Source organism: Macrotis lagotis, chromosome 8 (assembly GCF_037893015.1).
Source record: "Macrotis lagotis isolate mMagLag1 chromosome 8, bilby.v1.9.chrom.fasta, whole genome shotgun sequence".
Taxonomy (NCBI): Eukaryota; Metazoa; Chordata; class Mammalia; order Peramelemorphia; family Peramelidae; genus Macrotis; species Macrotis lagotis.
Genome location: NC_133665.1, coordinates 24,585,090 through 24,606,127, shown reverse-complemented (window position 1 = coordinate 24,606,127; position 21,038 = coordinate 24,585,090). Strand labels below are relative to the sequence as shown.

General features: G+C 35.6%; 1 protein-coding gene across 9 annotated transcripts in view; it reads left to right on the top strand.

Moving 5' to 3' along the window:
* The window catches only part of KANK1 (KN motif and ankyrin repeat domains 1), a 241,969-nt gene that overhangs the window by 34,764 nt on the left and 186,167 nt on the right, over window positions 1-21,038 (top strand). For 7 of the 9 annotated variants that reach the window (XM_074196524.1, XM_074196523.1, XM_074196522.1 and 4 more), the window contains exon 2: window positions 19,415-19,504. The exons of 1 other annotated variant lie outside the window; for it this stretch is intronic. The gene's annotated coding sequence lies outside the window, so the exon portion shown is untranslated. Of the gene's footprint in view, window positions 1-15,387; window positions 19,505-21,038 lie in introns of those variants that run through there. One more of the 9 variants, XM_074196518.1, reaches the window with a different exon arrangement.

Sequence of the window (21,038 nt, the reverse complement as noted above, 5' to 3'; positions counted from 1 at the left end):
ATATTTTTTCAGTGATTTTCCTTATGGTATTAGACATAGAGAGTACTAAAACCAGTCAAAATATTGTTATTTAAACAGATGGACTAAGCAATGAACTAATAAAATTCATAAACTCATTACATTAATATAAGAGATGAAGGAAGTAGCTTTTTAAATATCTTTCATTCTTTATTTAATCATGCCTTATTCGTAAAACTTTGTGGGTGGCTTGGTAGCGAAGTGGATAAAGCACCCACCCTGTAGTCAGGAGTACCTGGGTTCAAATCCAATCTCAGACACTTAATAATTACCTAGCTGTGTGGCCTTGGGCAAGTCACTTAGCCCCATTTGCCTTGCAAAAATCTTTTAAAAAAGCCTTTGTGACAGCACCAGAAAATGTGCAATTTTTTGTTTTGTTTTTAATTTTGTTTTGTGTCTCTAGAAGTAGCTTTAGTCTTATACCAAGGTTGTAAATTGCAATGATAGTAATCATATTTTAACCAGAGTGATGTAACTAATGGAAAGAAGAGAAGCCAGATTAAAGTACTAGGAGTTATTTTGTTTATCAAAGACTTCCTGCCCCCCAGCATATATTTCTCTGGCTTCTACCCAAAGCACAAAAGATTGTGGGATTCAGCTGTATCACTTCCTACCTATGTTGGCAATATTCTCCAAATTGTATCTGATTATTTTCTTTTAGTGTAGACATTAATAGAAGCCTCAGCTTCTTTCCTCCCTCCCTTTTTCTTTCTTCCTTCTTTTCTCTCCCTCTTTTTTTCTTTTTTTCCCAGTACTGGCTTGACCACCTCTGACAGACTCAAGAACAGCATATCTGACCCCTCTACATGGAATAACCCATAGATCACCCCAAATCATCCATGAGTTCAACCCTAGAAATATTTATCAAGTATATTCTGCCAGCTTGACACTGTATTAGGTGCTAAAGACACAGAGACAAAAATGAAATTATCCTTGACCTCAAGGAATTTAACAATATGCTGGAATGTCCCTCTTTTTAACTGACTTATATTTGTATTGAGTGTTCAGCTCCTTTCATCTTTATTGTTTTTAGGAAAAGATGAGATAAAATGCCCTCTTGAAAAAGGTGGGAAGAAAGCTTGAATGACTTTATATATTTATTCCTATCTTCCCACCCACTGCCTGCATCACAAGCAATCTGGCTGGGCCATTTCAAAGGAAAGACTGTTCTCAAAGTTGGACTGCCTGGCTTCCAAGTAGCTAGTAGTAGAACTGGTGCCTGGAGCCTTGTTTTAGCACACCCTTGTGGCCATCTTTCTTGACCCATTTTAAACAATAATTTGTGCTTTCTGATAGTTCAGGTGTAGACATTGAGACTGTATGCTACCTATAGGGAGTGGACTCATAGATCTCTTTCTTATTATTACAAAAGTGTCCATGTCAGGTAGGCAATCAGTAGGCTTCTGGGGACCTCAGAAAAGAATCGAACTCACTGTCTAACTGATAGCTTTCTGGAGTACCTATTGATCCCAGTTTATAAATGGAGAAGCTGAAGCACTAAGAGATTAAACTGACTTCCTTTTGAGTCTTTGGACAGTCACTTGAGTTTAGAAAAGCAACACACACACACACACACACACACACACACACACACACAGAAAAGATAAGAAAGCAGAAACAGCTTTTCTTTTATTTTTCTGAATTTAAACACTTCCATACTAAAAAGTAGGTCAAAGAAAAAAGATAATATGTGGGGGCAGGAGGAAGAGAACTAGCCAATGTTTTACCAATATTACCATATTTGATTCTCATAATAACCTTATGAGGTAGGTGCTATTATTATTCCCATTTTACAGTTGAGTAAACTAAGACAGCATTCAAATGACTTGCCTATATATAGTTTAGATCTTCCTGACTTCAGGTTCAGTACTGTACTCACTGCACACTCTGCTGCCTCTGCACTTTGCTTTTAAAGAATCTAAGGACTTAAATATGTAATTTTAAAAAGTACCTCCTTCAGTTTTCTTCTACACATTTAAAAAAATGTATCTCTATTTCTTTTTTTTCTGTTCTCTTTTCTTTTCTTATCTATCATAAGTTCCCTTCCCTAAGTAAAAAAAGTTAAACCAAACCTTTAAATAGTCATAGTCAAGCAAAATATGTACAGTTACCATTTCCAAATATGGATATCCATTCCGTACCTTAGATACATTACTTCTCTGTTAAAAGATATGAGTAGCAAGTTTGCTTCTTTTTTTTAACTCTTTTTTTGTTTTATTTTACAAGGCAATGGGGTTAAGTGACTTGCCCAAGGTCACACAGCTAGGTAATTATTAAGTGTCTGAGGTCATATTTGAACTCAAGTCCTCCTGACTCCAGGGCTCTATTCACTGCACCACCTCGCTGTCCCTAATTTGTATAATTTTAAAAATATAACTATTGACTTCCTGGATTTCTTCTCTTGAAAATTGCCTCTTCATAACCTTTGGCTATTTATCTTTGGGAAATTGCTATTATTTTTATATATTTGAATCAATTCTTTATACATTTTTGAAATGAAATTTTTAGTAGAAAAGTTTGCCACAAAATTCATTTTCCAGTCATTGTTGCTCTTCTAAGTTTAACTGAATTCATTGTTATGCAAAATTGTTTATTTACATTTGACATAATCAGAATTGTTTGTCTTTTATCATCCCATGAACTTCTCTGAGTGTTTTGTCTATCTGGATATTGCTCATCCATATTTCCAAAATTGTTCCTCTTAATTTGCTTTTGTTGGGACCTTTTATACTTAGATTGAGTATCCCTTGGAGCTTATTATGGTATATGATATGAGAAATCTAATTTCTGTCAAAATACCTTGCAATTTTGGCTTGAATAGTGAATTATTAGCTAACTTGTTGAAGTCTGATTTCATTGAACACTCTACTATTGCATTCTATGTATTTTTTTGAATGCTAGTTAACCTCTTTTCAATTTTTTTTGTAGACTATAGCTACTCTACCTTTTCTCCACCCTTCCTTACCCTTCAAAAATAAAGAACATCAAAATCCTTGTAAAAATAGAAATATATCATAATCAAGCAAAAGAAATTCCTACTTTGGTGATATTTGAAACCTTGCTTTTAGTCCCAGCTCTGACAAAGCTGGATGTACCTGATATAACTAGAAATTTCATGATTTCTAGTTTCTGTTTTCTTATCTATTAAGTTTGAGGATTGGACAGATATAGTTTAGAACTTCAGTTTGGCAGCTATGGAGAAGAATAATTGGAGAAGGGAGAGGGTATAAACAGGGAGACAAAATAGTCTAAACAAAAGTGATGAGGGCTTGAACTAGAATGGTTGTTATGAGTGGAGAGAAAGAGATGGATGTGAAAGATGTGAAAATAAAATTGATTACTTGGCAACTAATTGTACAAGGGAAGAGTGGGGGGAGGAGAGTTGAGTGATTGAGATTATGGACCTGGATGAATGAAAGAATATTGGTTTATTTGGAAAAAAGGAAGTTTGGAATAGATAAAAGTTTTGGGGATAAGATGAATACTCTGATTTGAACATGCCAGGTTTGAGATGTCATTGGGACATCCAGGTAGAGATATTTTAGAAGTCATTGGAGATCACAAGAGAGAAGGTTTAGATGACTAGATATATCCATTTGTGAACCTGGAGTTAAGAGGTCCCGAGTTCAAATATGGTCTCAGATACTTGATACTAACTAGCTGTGTGACTCTGAGCAAATAACAACTCAGATTGCTGCATATCCAGGGCCATCTCTAGTCATTTTGATTCATATCTGACTTGCAGGAGAAAGTGAGGCTGATTACTTTGCACAGCATCCCCTCAAATCCAATTCATGTGCATATCATCCTTCATCTTCCTGATGTCATGTCTTCTTTGAGAATTAAGGACAAACATCATTTGTGAACAATCTGCATTGAGATGAATCTATAGGATCTGATGAGAATGTGAAAAGAAAGAGGTTCCAAGGATATAGCCACAGATGAAGCTTTTGCAAAAGAAATTTGGGGGCACTGAATGGTGTTAGATTTGTTAGAGAGATCAAGATGCATGAAGATTGAGAAAATCATTGCATTTAGCGATAAGGACAGTTTTATTGAAGAAGTGGGACAGAGATCAGATTGCAAGGGATAAAATTGAGTAGGAGGTGAGAAAGTAGAGGCAATAAATGAAGTTATCATTTTCTAGTATAGTTTGGCTGTAGAAGATGATAGCTTGAAAAAATGGAAGGAAATATTGAGAAGGATAGTTGGTAGGCAGTGGAGAATGATTCAGAGGGGAAACTGAAATAAAAGTGAAGGAAAGATCATCAATCAGAGTAGGTTCTGGGTCACAGATAGAGGCATTTGTCTTGGCAAGGAGGAGGGTCTGAAAGTAGACATCAGGAAGAGAGAATGGGGTGGCATAATAAAGTTGAGGTGGTCAGTATGTAGAACTGAGGAGAGAGAGAGAGCTTGGGATACCTGAGTTAGAAGTAATGAAAGAAAATTTAGTTATTGTTATTTTTGGTTATCAGAAGTACAGATTGCCCAGAGCTTAGAAAGAAAGATGGAAGAATGATACAAAATGTGCTTGCAAAAATGAATTGTGGGAAACCTGGAATGTAATGCTTTTAGGAATTTGTGTTTTATTTAGGAAATAATGGAAAGGTGCTGAATGTTTTTGAGCAGATGCATTTTGGAAGGAAGAGTGGTAGCTGTGTGAAAGATGGATTAGAAAAATGAGAGACTGAATGCCAGAAGAGTTAAGAGGCTATTCGATTAGTACAAAAATATGATGAGAGCCTGAAGCTGACTGGTATTGGGAAAGAAAAGGATACCTGAGATAAAGTGCAGGTAGAAATAACAAGACTTGGTAAATGATAGGATGTGGGAGGTGAAGCACAGACGGTGATACATCAGGGATTCAGTGGTTTCAAACCTTGGTGACTCTAGGGGTAATATGATGCCAGGACTAGATATTAGTACATTAGACTGGGAGGCAATTTTGTAGAGTAAAATGAAAAGTTTAGCTTTGGATGTGAGGCATTTGAGAAAGAAAATGTTCAATTTCAAACTGTCAGACATACTTAAATCTTTGTCAGTTTTGCTGAATTGCTTTTTTTTTCTCTGCCCCTTTTTATTCTTTGTTATGGGGGTGCTTCTCCAGGAAGAGGAGGGAGAGGGATATGAAGATGGTATAAGAACAGAGGTAAAATAAAAATTTTAAGAATAATGCTGAGTTGGATAATTGGAAATTTTTTTTAAATTTTAGAGTAGCTAACAGCTTTCCTCTTGTTTGTTTTTTTTTAAATAATCAAACAAACCAAAAAACTGCCAGTAGTTTTGAAGGGATGCTGAGGATAATAGAGTAAGACTGAGTGATGATTTTCTCTTGAGTGTTCTTGGGTAACTGCTGATGTCTAAGCATTTGGATGGGTGGCCGTGTACAAAATCCAAATGACTTGAGGTCAGGCCAAAATGAAAGGAAATTGGACAGAAAGTTTCTTTTGTCCTTCCTTGGTGCTGAGTTTGGTCTCCATCTATCAAAAAAAAAAGATAATTTCCATGCTGGGGGAATCAATAATTCTGCCACCTAATTGACTGTAGTGTGTCCAAGTTGGGACACTTTTGATTTAGTTATGCATGTCCTCAAAAGGGCTATTGAATGAGTCAGCATTTCAGCTCTGGCTGCTCCAAAATTATTTTTGTTGTTTTTCAGAAATGTCTGGTTTGGGTTTTTTTAGGTTTTTGCAAGGCAAACAGGGTTAAGTGGCTTGCCCAAGGCCACACAGCTAGGTAATAAGTGTCTGAGACTGGATTTGAACCCAGGTACTCCTGACTCCAGGGCCAGTGCTTTATCCACTATGCCACCTAGCCGCCCATGTCTGTTTCTTTAAGCCATTAAAAATGCACTTAGTACAAAATGAGAATGAATATTAAAAAAAATGCACTTGGTTCAAAAGAAAAGAAATTATCTTCCTTGCTATCAAGTACTTTCTAATAACATAATTCAGTTTCTGTTTCTTGGCTTATCCTGACTTGACCACAAGAGAGTATGAATGACTGCCATGTCTTGAGCTTTACTAAAACCTCAGCTTTCTGTTGTGAGAAAGGGGAGTTCCTAATACATGAACTAAGAACTCTCAGAATTGTGCTTCTTAATTGATGTTATCTCAGCAACAGACACACTAGCCTCTTTTACACAGGAACTCTTAGAGTTTCAATGAAGAATATTTGTTTCATGTAGAGGATTAAAAAGTGGAACTCTTTCAAAGGGAACTTTGGAGGAAAGGATTAAATGATTAAATGATGGAGGAATAAATTGCACATGACTGGAGCAGTTAGTTAGATATGGTGGGCTCATGTGAAACCCTCACCAACCAATTCAGGACATGTGGAACTGACAAGCTCCAGTGACTCCTTAGCATGGTCAAAAATGAGCAGACCTTTTCATCAAAGAGACCTGAGTTCAAGTTTGACTATCTCTCATTTCTATCTAAAAACTGGGCAACTATCTAAAAATATAAGCTGTAAAGCAGATCCTGGTGGGCATTAGGAAGAGAAGTTTATCACCTAGATCTCCCTATGCCCAGAAGAAATCATAGGTCTCATTCCCTCTGAAACTAAACCCTTTAACAAAATGGGAGCTATAACTCTTTACTTGCTATTAGATGCTTCCTCTGATATTTCCCAAAGACCTGGAGATAACCCTGGGTTCTCACAAGTTATGCCAAGTCAGGAAAAATTGTGTTCAGAACCAGTAAGTTGAAAAGGCTTTTGAGTATGAACTGTGTGATTGTGGAAGGACCAGCCTAATATTAAATGTAGAAGCTCACCACTAGAAAACTGGCTTAGAGGATAACAAATGTTTCTATAATCTACCACTTGGGAAAGAAATCCATTAACAGGGGAGAAGATTTTATTGTTGCATCATTTCAATTATAATCAACTCTTTATGATGCCATTTGGGATTTTCTTAGCAAAGATACTTGACAGTTTGCCATTTCCTTCTTCAGATCATTTTCAGATGATGAAACTGAGGCAAGTAAGGTTAAGTGACTTGCCCAAGGTCACATAGTCTGAGATCAATTTGAACTCAGGGAAGTGAGTCTTCCTGACTCCAGGTATGGTACTCTATCCACTGTGTCATCTACCTATTGTGTATCTTCTTCATGAGGAGTATATAACTCTTGGTAATATTAAATATTGAAAGGTGGTGTGAATTTGGTTTAAAATAATTAAGTTCTTCCAGAAAAAGTTTCACTGATTATACTCAGGTTGCCAGTATTGATAGTAATTTTAGCATTTGTTGACAAGAGGCTTTGGTAAGCATTCAGTCTTCTTGAGGGTTGGAATTACATCTTTCCTTTAAAAATATACATAAAAATGAACATGCAAAAGTCTCTAGAGCACTGGATAGAAATTTATTTATTAATTTTTTTAAAACCTGGATTGTAATTTTCTTTGGTGAAACAGGTTCTCAGTGAGGAAACTCCCAATGCAGAGTATCACCTCTTCTTCAATTTATTTTATTAGGGGCACTGAGGGGTTAAGTAACTTGCTCAGAATCACAGAGCACTTAATAGGGATTGACTGCTCATAAGCATAGAAAATGACAACCAGTTTCTACAGGGTGATGTATGTATAAGGAGATTCTAAGGTAGTTGAGAATAATTATATGAATATATGATTAGGATAAAAAAATTAGCTGAAGTAAACATGTACAAGGCACATTTTAGGAGAAAGCCCCCCCCCCAAAAAAAAGAATTTGGAAAAAAGCAAAGTAAAACATAAATATCTACAAGGCATCACTGCTGTTGAAAATAGAAACCTAGGGAGTTTGGATCAAATGCAACTTCAAGCTTGGTGATCTTTGTATCAAGTAGAACAACTTTCAGCAATAACTTTGATATTTATCATAATTTCAAGTACAGCTATTTAATGAAAGGATTTTAAAGGAATGTAGAAGTTTAGGAAACCTGACATGTGAAAATCCTTTCCATAGAGTTAGCTGCCTAGCTCATCTCTTGCTGTATGTAGGATCTCCTCTTGGAGAGCAACAAAGGATCCTCCCAGCAACCATATGACCTTCCTGACAGCTTCTAGCTGTTGTTTCAGATGACTTCTTTCCCTCCTTATTCTTCATCTTTCACTGACAATGACTTCAGCACTGGAGGTTTATCTGCAGAAAATTCTATGTTCTTTTCATCTGAAAAAAATTCATATGATGCATTCTTTTTTCATTGTGACTATTGACAAAGGAAGATCCTTAATTTTGATTACCACTGAAAGCAAAATTAATAATAATAATATTAAGCACATATGTATAATGTTCTTTGAGATTTGGTTTAAAACCCTGGATTTTGAACCCCACTGAAAATAATAATCTCAAGCATTTATGTATAATGAATGTCCTTTGAGGTTTGTTTTAAAGAATGCTTATGTATTACCTTATTTCATCCTCCAAACAATCTGAGGAAGTAAGTGCTAATTTATCCTCACTTTGCAAATGAGGACATTGAGGCAAAGGTAAAGAGATTTGCCCAGGGTCACATAACTACTTAGTGTGAGACAGGATTTGAATACAGGTCTTTCTGAGTTCTAGTTTAGCCTTTTAGTAATGGTTACCACCTAAGTGGCAAAAAAAAAAAATGACCCACCAATCAATCAACTAACAGTTGTAAAACTGTTGATAATCCAAAGTAATGGGGAAAGTGCTCTTTAGTTCTGTAAGTGAATCATTATTATGTAGTCGGATTTTTTTCTCCTTCAGGGATGCCAGGTGTAATTCTTAGAATTTTGGACTTGGAAAAGATCTCAGCCATATAAAATCATGAGTCATGTGGTCCAAACTACTTTTTTTTAAGATGAGGAAGAGAGGGGGTGGTTAGGTGGTGTAATGGATAGAGCACTGGCCTTGGAGTCAGGAGTACCTGAGTTCAAGTCTGGTCTCAGATACTTAATAATTACCTAGCCATGTGGCCTTGGGCAAGCTACTTAACTCCATTGCCTTGAAAAAATCTAAAAATAATAAAAAAAAAAAGATGAGGAAGAGACAAGTCCAGAGTGGCGCATTGATTTACCTCATATTACCCAGCTAGTCAAGCTTTCATTTTTGGCATTTTTAGCAAACATTGAAAGAGTAGAGGAATTTTAGAGTATAATACAGGAAATCAGACCCAATTTTACAATAGAAAGATTATTATATATAATGAGCCTGTGTGACATTTGCTATTTCACATTTAATATTTTTAAAGGGAGTATTATTTCTAACATAGAAGTTTTTACCCAGAATCACAGTTCTTCTCTAGGAGAGGAAGTGGAAAGTCCAGAAAACAAGGTTCCAATCTTGACTCTCATATTTATTATCAATGTGACACAATCACTCTTATCCTGAGATGATTCACCTGTAAAACAGGAATAATTTTTTATAAAATCCTTGATTGCTTTAACTTAGGGCGTCTCCTGATCAGCAAACTCCCTCTACCAATGTAGATCAGTAACTATTCAGCAATTTGGTTTGGGAGAGTTATTTGGGACTACTGAGAGTTTAAGTGATTAGTCTCAAATTTTCAAATTTCAACAAAACTGATGTCAGAGGAAGGATTTTCTATTATATTCCATTCTGCTGTTTCCCCTTATTCACCCCTCCCTGCTGCCTCACTATAATTAGGACAGTGGGCCCAGAATCAGAAAAATTTAAGTTTACTCTGGTCTCAAACACTTCCTAGTTGTATGACTCTGGACAAGGCTTTTAACCTCTGTCTCAGTTTCCTTATCTGTAAAATGGGGATAATAATAATACCTACCTCCTAAGATTGTTGGAGGATGAAATGAGATAATTGTTGAGTCCTTAGCACAATGTCTGGCAACATACTAAAGGCTATATAAAAGTAGGTCATCATCATCATCATCATCATTATAGGGCGACTAGGTGGCATAGTGGATAGAGTGCCAGGGCCCGGAGTCAGGAACATTTATCTTCCTGAGTTCAGATCTAACTTCAGATACTTACTAGCTGTGTGACCCTGAGCAAATCACTTAACCCTGTTTGTCTCAGTTTCTTCATCTGTAAAATGAGCTGGAGAACGAAATGGCAAACTACTCCAGTATCCCCACCAAGAATATCCCAAATGGCACCACAAAGAATCAGACACAGTTGAAAAATGACTAAATAACAAAATTACTGATCTTGGCTTTCTTCATCCAGTTGGTAGATATAGTAACCCTTTATCTAGTCTTCTTGCTCCAAGTCTCTAGACACTTCAAACCAATCATAACTAGCCACTACAGTGAATTTCCTTTTGTGCTCTTTAGAGGCATTGGACTTAGAGACCCTGGTGCAAATCTCAAACTGTAACTTGTGATCTTGGCATTTGTTCCCTCATCTGTAAAATTAGGGGGCCTGGACTCAGTGATCTCTAAGGGTCTTTTTAACCCCAAATCTTTTTAAGTCTATTTTATCCTTCAGAAACCTTCCACTAAATTCCTCCTCAGTTTCATCACCAGAAGGATTGTCATTTGTAATACTGTAACTACATCTGGGATTCCTATAAGAAAAGTATTTGTAAAGACACATATAAGAAATGTGAGATATTGGGGGAAGTGCTAATGTAGATTATCTTCTGCAAAATTCACAGTTTGTGTTCAATAAAGTATTGTTTTTCTGCCTCTGATAAGTATTTTTCTTTGTATGAGAGACAATCTGGTGGCATTATAGATGGAACATTGAACCTAGAATAAGGAAGACCCAAGTTCAAATCTAGCATTAGATACTTAGTGTGATGTTGGAAAGTAACTCAAACCTGTTGCTGCCTCTATTTCCTCAATTTTAAAATGGGGATAATAATGACAACTATCTCCTAGTGATTTGTTGTGAGGATCAAATGAGATATTTGTAAAGCACTTAGCATAGTGCTTAATTGAAATGTATTCTTTGTCTTTCATATCAACAACTTAACATAATTCTCAAGTTATCTAGTGACACCTTTGTGCAAAGGTTACCTATAACTTGGAGGTAGAAAAGGCAGAAGAATGAATGGTTCCATTTCTTGGAGAGATATCTCTGCAGAAGTCTCTATGGAATTTCTGGTTGGGCTTTTTGTGGGATAGAACTTTGATGTCTGAAGACCTGAGTTTGAGTTGTTAACTACTCACCTAATATTTCTGGATCTCAGTTTCCTAATCTGTAAAATGATGTTTTTGGATAAGATGATCTTCCTTCTGTGTCTTCTGATTCTACAGTGAAAGGTGCTGACAGAGAAATGAACCATTTTCCTTGAATTAGGCTAGACACAATTGAAGATTTGAATGAACTCATCTTTCAGTACTCCTGAGATTGACATCATCAGTGTTCAATCAGTAATATATATTGAGGTTCAATCTATGGCAAATCTAAGTTCTTTCCTAGGGAACAGTAATTGGACATGAATTTTATAGTTGCATTGACTGTACAGGTACAGAAAACAATGCCAGGGAAGCATATGAGAATGCTCTAGGTTTCACCAGACTCTATTGGGTTTTAGACCTGTCATGAGCAGAATTGCTCTTTGGAGTTTTTGTTTTTTTGGTTTTCACATCAAAATATTCTGTTATTTAATAGAACTGTGATGTCATTCATGTATGGACATTCCTTCCAAGAGTGCAGATAGTAGCCTCATACTTTTGGGATATTCAGCATTATATATTATAATTTAAACCTCACAATAACCCTGCCTGGTCAATATTTTTTTTTTATGTTTTTGCAAGGCAAACGGGATTAAGTGGCTTGCCCAAGGCCACACAGCTAGGTAATTATTTTAGTGTCTGAGACCGGATTTGAACCCAGGTACTCCTGACTCCAGGGCCGGGGCTCTATCCACTGTACCACCTAGCTGCCCCCTACAAGGTCAATATTAAAGAAAAGATTTGATTCTAATCTTCTTGACTCCCAAATATTTTTAACTCTATAAACAACCAACTTAAAAAATGAACTTTGCTCCTTCTTCGTTGTGAAGAGTCAGAGTGTAATACTACAATTAATTTGTCATGATGGCATTTTGTCTGATTTCTCTCTCTCTGAATATTAAGTTATATTTTTATAATTGATCTATTTCTATAAGACCATTTATACAAGTTTGGCCTAGGGATCAACAGCCTTACTTTGGAGTCATTATGAACTAGGTTTTAGTCTCCTGACATACTATTTTTGTATAACTGTGAGCCTAGTTTTTAACCTTTTTGCCTTAAAAACTCAACTTGTTGAAATTGCAGGTTTAGACAATTCCCTCTCCCCCTCCCATTTTTTTGGCTGCATTTCAATTTCTGATAAAATATTGCAACACAAAGTACTCTGGTGATCTAATTTACTCTGGAAATGTAGTATAAATATATATATACTTTAAAATCTTCAAATACAACTTTAATCATAAACTCATAGTCAACTAAAAATTACAATAGTTTTAAAAGTGTTATTTTTTTAAATTCACCAAATGCACAGCCATGGGCTTCTCAAATACCACTTTTGATAAAAGGGAAGAAGTATTCCTTGTCTTTTGAACCAGGTCTTGCTTCAGATGTTGGGAAGCAAAGGATACCAATGGTTCTCACCAGATAGTGTTGCAGAGAATCTCCCAGCAGTTGGAAACCAAATCAAGTCATTATCTAAACATTGTCCAAACTGTATTCCCAGATCACAATTGCTCTGTTACTTGAAATATTCCAGGTCAGTGGGTAGAGAGAGAGGGAGGAATTAATTAGCAGCTCTATTTCTTTGGGTATCCTTTTACAATCTTCTCCAGTTGCAACATGAGTATGTTTCAGCTATGCTGTCTGGTTTATTTGATGATCTTGCATGACCCAAAGAAGAGCTTGCCAAATTTATGATGCTCCTCCAGAGTCAAGATGAGGAGTTCCTGCCTTTCCTGTGAAAGGGAACATAATATCTCTGATATTTAATGGGGATGTCTATGAATTCAAAGATGATTTAGGAGATTAGTTGGTAAATTCTTTTTAGGTTTTTGCAAGGCAAACAGGGTTAAGTGGCTTGCCCAAGGCCACACAGCTAGGTAATTATTAAATGTCTGAGACCGGATTTGAACCCAGGTACTCCTGACTCCAGGGCCTGTGCTTTATCCACTATGCCACCTAGTCGCCCCAATATTATCTGATTTTTAAAAAGTTCATTCACACTTGTGAAATACTTTTCCTCAATTAAAAAAATACAGCAAAGGAATTTTTAATCTCCTTTTTGCCTTTGACTATAGAGTTTTATAAGATTTGGGGCTATTATTTTCCCCTTGGGAGCACCAATTTTGCTGCATTGGTAGCTTGATTGTATGTTCACTCACTCCCTTCTGCTTTAAAAAAATAGTGAAGCCAAAAGAATTGGAAATTAAATGAATGCCTTCAGTTGGGGAAATGGCTTAACAAACTGTGGTATATGTATGTCATGGAACACTATTGTTCTATTAGAAACCAGGAGGGATGGGAATTCAGGGAAGCCTGGAAGGATTTGCATGAACTGATGCTGAGTGAGATGAGCAGAACCAGAAAAACACAGTATACCCTAACAGCAACATGGGGGTGATGATCAACCTTGAGGGACTTGCTCATTCCATCAGTGCAACAACCAGAGACAATTTTGGGCTGTCTGCAATGGAGAATTCCATCTGTATCCAGAGAAAGAATTGTGGAGTTTGAACAAAGACCAAATACCTTCAAATTAGGGGAAAAAAAGCCCATTATCTTATTATGTAATTTTGCTATCTCTTATACTTTTTTTTCCATCCTTAAGGATATGATTTCTCTCTCATCACATTCAACTGAGATCAATGTATGCCATGGAAATAATGTAAAGACTAACAGACTGCCTTCTGTGGGGGGTGGGGGGAGGGAAGCAAGAATGGGGGGAAAAATTGTAAAACTCAAAGTAAATAAAATCTTTCTAAAAAAAATAGTGAAGCCAAAAAAAAGAAAAAAATAGTGAAGCCTATTGTTACTTTTAAACTTTTGTAGTGGCAATATGATTCCCTAAACTTTCTATTCTAGTTCCTTGATTTTTATTTATTTATTTTTCTTTCTCTTTTCTGTCAGAGGCTGAAGGAAATGGAAGAAATATGTGGATTAATTGACTTTCCTCTTTCTTCCTTTCCTCTTTCTAAGAAATGAGGAATCATGCTTTAAGTGGAGGATGGAAAAGTGGCAGGGGTGAAGTGTAGTAGGTACCCTGTATTCTATTTCTCCCTGAGGTCCAAGTCCCACTTTTCCAATAACTCCTTAGTGTATGAGTTGCCACTTTAAAGAACTACTGTCTAAGTTACTATTTCTAGATAGAATTTCTTTTGTAGAAAACTATTTTACCTCCATGTACTGCAGAAAAAGGTAGATTGCCTATACCTGATGAAGGGTGTTACCACCTGTTAGTACACATTCTTCATATATTCATAAGATTTTGAATTATTTTGGTTAATTTTAAATCTTTTTAGATATCTTGATGAAAAGGTGACATCCCAAAGAATTTTAATCTAATTAGACTTACAGAGAGAAGTCCTTTTTTCCCCTCTATGTAGAGCTCAGTAAATTTCTTTATTTTCTTCCCAAAATTGGAGAGGATTTTAGCTTCAGGATTCTCTCTTTTTTTTCTTCTCTCTTTATTCTATTGCTCTGGAATACAGTTGACTATGAGGAAATAACTCGAGCTACAGAAAGGCAGGATGCTTCCTTTGGGGGCTGGTCAGAGGAAGGAACCCATCCCCCAAGCCACCTGGTTCTTTGTTTTGTTCTGTAATCCCTCCCCAAAATTTAGGTGCTTCCAATCGATAACACAGGAACTGGGAACCAAGTGAATATCAATCCTCTTGCAGGTGGCTTTCTAGGACTGCACTGCTTCCTTGGTTACCTTTTATCTTATTATGGGTTATGCACAGTAAAAAAATTATCATTAATGGTGATCTCACCCTCTCAGTTCACACAAAAGAAAGAAAAGTTTAAAAACCACACGATCCTATTTGAGGAGACATTATCCTGCCACAGAAGTGAGAGCAGTTGTGAAATGTCAATAAAATACTGATACTCTTAAACCTAGAGGTAGAATATTTTTTTGTATTGTGGTGGAAGAAATATTTTAGAGCCTATGAGGTAAGGTTGGTGTCAGGTTGGTGACCTTGCACTTCACCTCAATCTTTATGTTTAGCATCTGTGTTTTAAAAAAAATATAAGTAGAATTCATTAAAAAACATGAAGAATGTTTTTTGTCTCCTTCAAAGAAAGGTAGAACACTCTCATCACATTGAACTGAGATCAGTGTATACCATGGAAACAATATAAAGACTAACAGACTGCCTTCTGCGGGGGTGGGGGGAGGGAAGCAAGATTAGGGGAAAAATTGTAAAATTCAAAATAAATAAAATCTTTCTAAAAAAAAAATGAAGGTAGAACAAAACCTTCCAGCCCCTGCTGCCCTTCTAGTCTCTTCACCTCTGCTGAGAGGATGAAAATAGGTTTTGTCATTAGTATCTTTCTAGAGTAAAGTACTTTAAAAAATAATAACCCCTTGAAAATAGGTTAAGGTGACTTTGAATGATATTTCTTCACAAGATACGATTTTTGAAAGTCAAGAAAAATCAAGGGAGTTGCATTATATTACATATAGAGTGAGGACAAAGGTAATTGTTTTGCCTGTAGAAAGTTCATAGTATTCTTGTTGTCTCTTACATTCATATGCTACTGGCTTCTTTTCTGTTTTCCTGTTTAAGTCATTTGTTCTGATAACATTAGATAAGTCAGTCAATATTATTTTCATTTGTAAATGAAATGATGGGGAAACTGAGATGCCAATAACAGAATTGGCTGCGCAACAAAAAAATGCTAAGGTCGTCTGATCTTTAGTTCATTTTTCTTTCAGTTATGTTTCAGTTCATTAGAAGTGCCGTGGCTTAGTGGAAAAGAGCACCAGCTGGGGACATAGGAAGACCTGGGTTCAAAGGTTGAGTCAGCTCTTTAGTACCTGTGTGACCCTACCTGAGTCATTAAACTTTTGGGGGGGAAGTCAGTGCATTGAGATATAAATGAAGGGGATTGAACTAAACTTCTAATTTCCCTCCCTACTCTTTAAGCTGTAATTTTATGATTTTTCACCTGGATAAAATGAGGGGCTTAGGCTTAGGTTCTAATTTCCCTTCTAACTCTTTAAGCTATTTTTTTATGATTTTCATCTTGAGAGTGAACTAGAAGATGAGGAAATGTAGGAGAGCAAAGAGTTGATGGAGAATCAATGAAAAAAGTACCCAAGTAGATTTTGCAAAGGCAGGAAAGACAATGAAAGAGGACCATAAAAGATGAGGAATTTTGAGTGATAGTTGGAATAACTACAGACTAAAATTTGAAAATAATAGCATACGTGATTTTTTTTATCTTTAAGATAAAAGTGTATAAAAGAAAAATAAAGTCAACTCCTTTAAAAATGTATGATTTATTTACATTTGATGAGCTTTTCTTTTTAGATTTTGAGTTCCAAATTCTCTTCCTGCCTTCCAGGCAACCAATATGATATCAATCCAACATGCAAAACAGTTCTATATTGGCCTTATTTTTTTTTACAAGCAATTAAAGTAAGAAAATCATTCTTCATTTTGCACTCAGTTCATTTCTTCTCTCTAAAAGTGGATAGCATATTATTTATCATGAGTCTTGTGTGATTGTATTGATCAGAGTAGCCAAGTCTTTCATAGTTGATCATCATTACAAAATTGATGATACTCTGCATGGTGATCTCCAAGTTCTTCTCATTTCACTTTCTATCAGTTCATATAAGTCTTGCCATGATTTTCTGAAACTGCCCCACTTACATTTTTTATTGCACAATAGTATTCTATCATACTCATATACCATAATTTATGAGTATCCTCTCAATGTCCAAATTCTTGCCATCACCAAAAAGAGCTGGTAGAAATAGTCTTGTGCATATAGATCCTTTCCCTTTTTTTTTTTTGGAATGCTTTCAGATTTGTCTTTATTCTTGAAGAAGATCGTTGTGACAGGGAGGTGGATGCCATGATAAGCATGTGAATTGGATTTGAGTGAGAGGGTACTGTACTAAGTCACCAGACTCACTTTCTCCTCCAGAGTCATCTGGATTCAGGGGGTCAGATATGAATCAAGATGACTGGAGATGGTCTTGGATACCAGGCAAGTAACTTACCCAGGGTCACACAGCTTGTTAAGCATCTGAGGTCATATTTAAACATCCTCCTGGCTCCACTGCTCCACCTAGCTTCCCTTCTCTTTGAGATAGTCACCTAGTGGGGAATCAAAGAAAAAGCACAATTTCATAGTTGATTGGATATAGATGAAGCCAACTCTTAACTCTTTGTGGTTAAGGGAGCACCAAAATCAAAATATATATTATTTTGCCACTTTTACCTGAGATCTGCCTACACTGATTTTTCTAGCCATTCCTTATGAAATTATTCACTTTTAGATTTGAAAATTATGTTTGTTTTTACCAAATCATGAATAATTGTTTCCTTAAGGTCTTTCCATGGAATGACATTTTCTCTCTGGCTTGCCTTGAACTTCTCAAAGGGTAGCATATTATGTTTTAAGAATTCTCTTCTTCTGAGTGAAATGAGCAGAACCAGAACATAATACATGCCAACAACAATAATAATCAAACCGTATTATGTTTTTTTCTCTCTCTCTAATGGTTTTGTTCCTTTTCTATTTGATTTTTCTGTCACAGCATGATAAATCTGTTTGTTGGGGTTTTTTTTTTTTTGGTTTTTGCAAGGCAGTGGGATTAAATGACTTGCCCAAGGTCACACAGCTAGGTAATTATTAAGTATCTGAGGTTGCATTTGAACTCAGGTCCTCTTGACTCCAGAGCCAGTGTTCTATCCATTGAGCAATCTTAGTTGCCCCTGCATGATTAATTTGGATCTATGTTTAGCATGGTTATACATGTATAATTTATATTAATTTGTTTTCTGTCAGGGAGTGGGGGAAAGAAAAATTTAAAACTCAAAACCTTGCAAAAAATGATTGTTGAAAACTACTATTGCAAGTAGTTGAAAAATAAATAAAATCTTTAAAAAAGAGAGAATTCTGTTCCCATTTAGCTCTGTTTGGCTACCTGTTAGATTTATAGTTGTTAATATATAGAAAATCCTAATCCTTACAAAGAAAAGGAATAGTTTGGGACTGTGGGTTAATGACAGGGCAGTGAGATTTTCATATTTATGTGCTAAATGGCTGTCTAGAGAGATGTTAAATAGTATTTAGTTCAGAAATCTAGTGTATGCAATTGAATTTTGAAAGCTTTTTTGAACTAAAAGCTTGTTCTCTTTCACTAACTGGTCTTCTAATTATGCTGCATTTTTGGAGATTAAAGTTATATTCCATTGTTGATATCTCATAAATTACAAATAGGTGATTATGAAAGTGCCATGGAAGGAAGAAATGATATGAATGAACTAGCAGGAACTTGGAAATATGCCTGCTATCTGAAATGATTGGAATTGCATAGAGTTGCATCCATGCCAAAATGTAATTTCTTTATTTCATCTAATGACATTCTCTTCTAATCTGATGAAGTCTGTTTTGTACACCCTCAGCTTTTTGGCTGCAATAATTTAAGGTGGTTCTAAAGAAAATATTTTGAAATGAATTCTCTTGTTTAAGGTGTTTGTGGTTAGATCAGACACATGGCTGTTCTCTTTAGAATGAAATGTTTTCCTAGTGTCAGTGCCTTCATAGAGGATGAATACATTTGTGATTTTTGTCATCTTCAACAAAATGTATTATATATCTAATTGTTTAACTTGTTAGCATAGCAAGTCTCTGGCCTTGTCTCAGACAGATCTTGTAGGAAATATTCTAAATATTTTATGTTCTGTTAAGTTTACATTTTACTTACAGTTTGAAGTGTATTTTAGTGACTGTTTTGAAACAGACTTTTGAAGAGAAAATAGAAAGATGAAATTTTCACCATGCCATATAAAGGACTTTTAAAATTCATTTGAAATGAGGCTTGATTATTTTCTTAGTGATTAAGTAATAGAAGGAAAAGGAGGGAAACATCAGTCACCTTACAGTGTTATTTGTTGAAGATTCTATTTGGTTCAAAGTTTTTTTAACTTAAGAAATGTTCAAAGATCAGAAAACTAAGCTTAAAGTGTCATCCCACATGGCTCTCAGAGAAAAGAACTTTTTCTTCTTTAATGTTTTATAATTACAGTGACACTCTGTTAGTTGGAGGTTGATTTCCTTCCCCATCCCACCTCCTTACAATTCGGTTTCTCAGGATTTCTGTTTGTATGTGTGTATGTACAAGGGCTCAAGAGATCATGTTTGGCTCATTACTGATGGTCAGTTGTTAAGGGGAAGAAACATGAGAAGGAAGCAGTTTAAAAATAATTTTAATGACAGCATATGATAATCAGTTGCAAAAAATCTTTGTTAAATACCTGTTATTCTCTAGGGGCAGCTGGTGGTACAGATTGCTGGACCTGGAGTCAGGAAGACCTGAGTTCAAATCCTGCCTCAGATATTACTAGCTGTGTGATTCTAGGTAAGGCTTTTAATGACTGTTTGTCTCAGATTCCTCAAATGAAAATTGAGGATCATAGCAACATCCATTTTTGCAGGGTTGTGAGGGAAAAAAATGAGATAATACTTGTTAAAAAAAAAAGCACCATGCCTAGCATGCAGTAAGTAATACATAAATACTTATTGAGCATTGTGCTCAGGTTCTTGGGATAGGAGAACAAGAATCAAATTGTCCTTTCCCTTCAAAATTTACATTCTATTGAGAAAAATAACATGCCCATAGACATAAATGTCAAATAGTGTTTTTATTTGATCCTAGAAGTATTAGACAACCACAAGAATTTATTGCCACCATCAAACTTATATTTGTGTAATATCACTTTGGCAGCTATGGGGATGATGAATTAGAGAGGGAAGAGACTTGAGGCAAGGAGATCAATGAAGAAATCATTACAGTAATTGAGGTGGGAGGTGATGAGTCAAGTTAACAAACATTTAAATGCCTACTATGTGACTGGTAATTTTCTCAGTCCCAGGGATACAAAAGAAAGACAAAAAAAACAAACCTAAGGAGGTCATGGTCTAAGAACAATGAAATCCCCAACTGCCATTTAGTTATTAAATACCTTCTTTGCTCTTATTAAATATATCTTAAATTAAATTCTCTCTCTGTGGAACATTATTTCAAGTAACTGATATTAATGTTCAATTAAGTGAACAGTTATCTATAGCTTCAAACATGGTTCAACACTAGAGGACCTATGTCAGGCATGACAATTTAAAAAATAATTTTACTTCTAAATAGATAGCTATTATATTTGTTTCTTTTTTTTTAAAGGTTGGGGTTTTTTTAGGTGTTTTTTTTTGCAAGGCAAACCGGGTTAAGTGGCTTGCCCAAGGCCACACAGCTATGCCACCTAGCTGCCCTTTTATCATATTTGTTTCTTTGCCTGAAGAACAAAAATAAAATTACCATGTCATTTGCCAACCAGGTCCTTCTGAGATATGACATTTCAATTTTGTTAGTTATCTGTGTTTTGAGACAAAATTATTCCAAATGGATAGTAAAGATAAAATGTAAAGAGTCCTTGGAAATCATCTAATCCATCTGCATTTAAGGGATTGTAATTGATTAGCTTGAAGTTACTCAGGTAGTAATCAGCATAGCTTAGATTCAAACTAGGGTTGTATAACTGCAAATCCATCAATCGTGGCTTCTTTTTTCCTCCAGTTGAATTTGGTTACAGTAACCAGAAAAATTATCAAAATATTTATTTTTACAGAATACCATTCTGTATTAAACTGGAAATATGCTGGTATATATTAGGTGCCTGGAGGTATTTTACTTTATGTGTCTAAACTTGCACAGGAATAGAAAACATTTGATGGTAAGGAACCGAGATATTTTATGTGACAACTCCTGCAGTTTCCTTATGTGCTTGTGAGGTGGTTATCCTTTCAAATATGGTGACAAAAATGCTGACAATCACCTTTTGTTGAATATGTTATTTTAACCTTACAATAACATCATTATCCTATGCAGAGGCAACCATCTG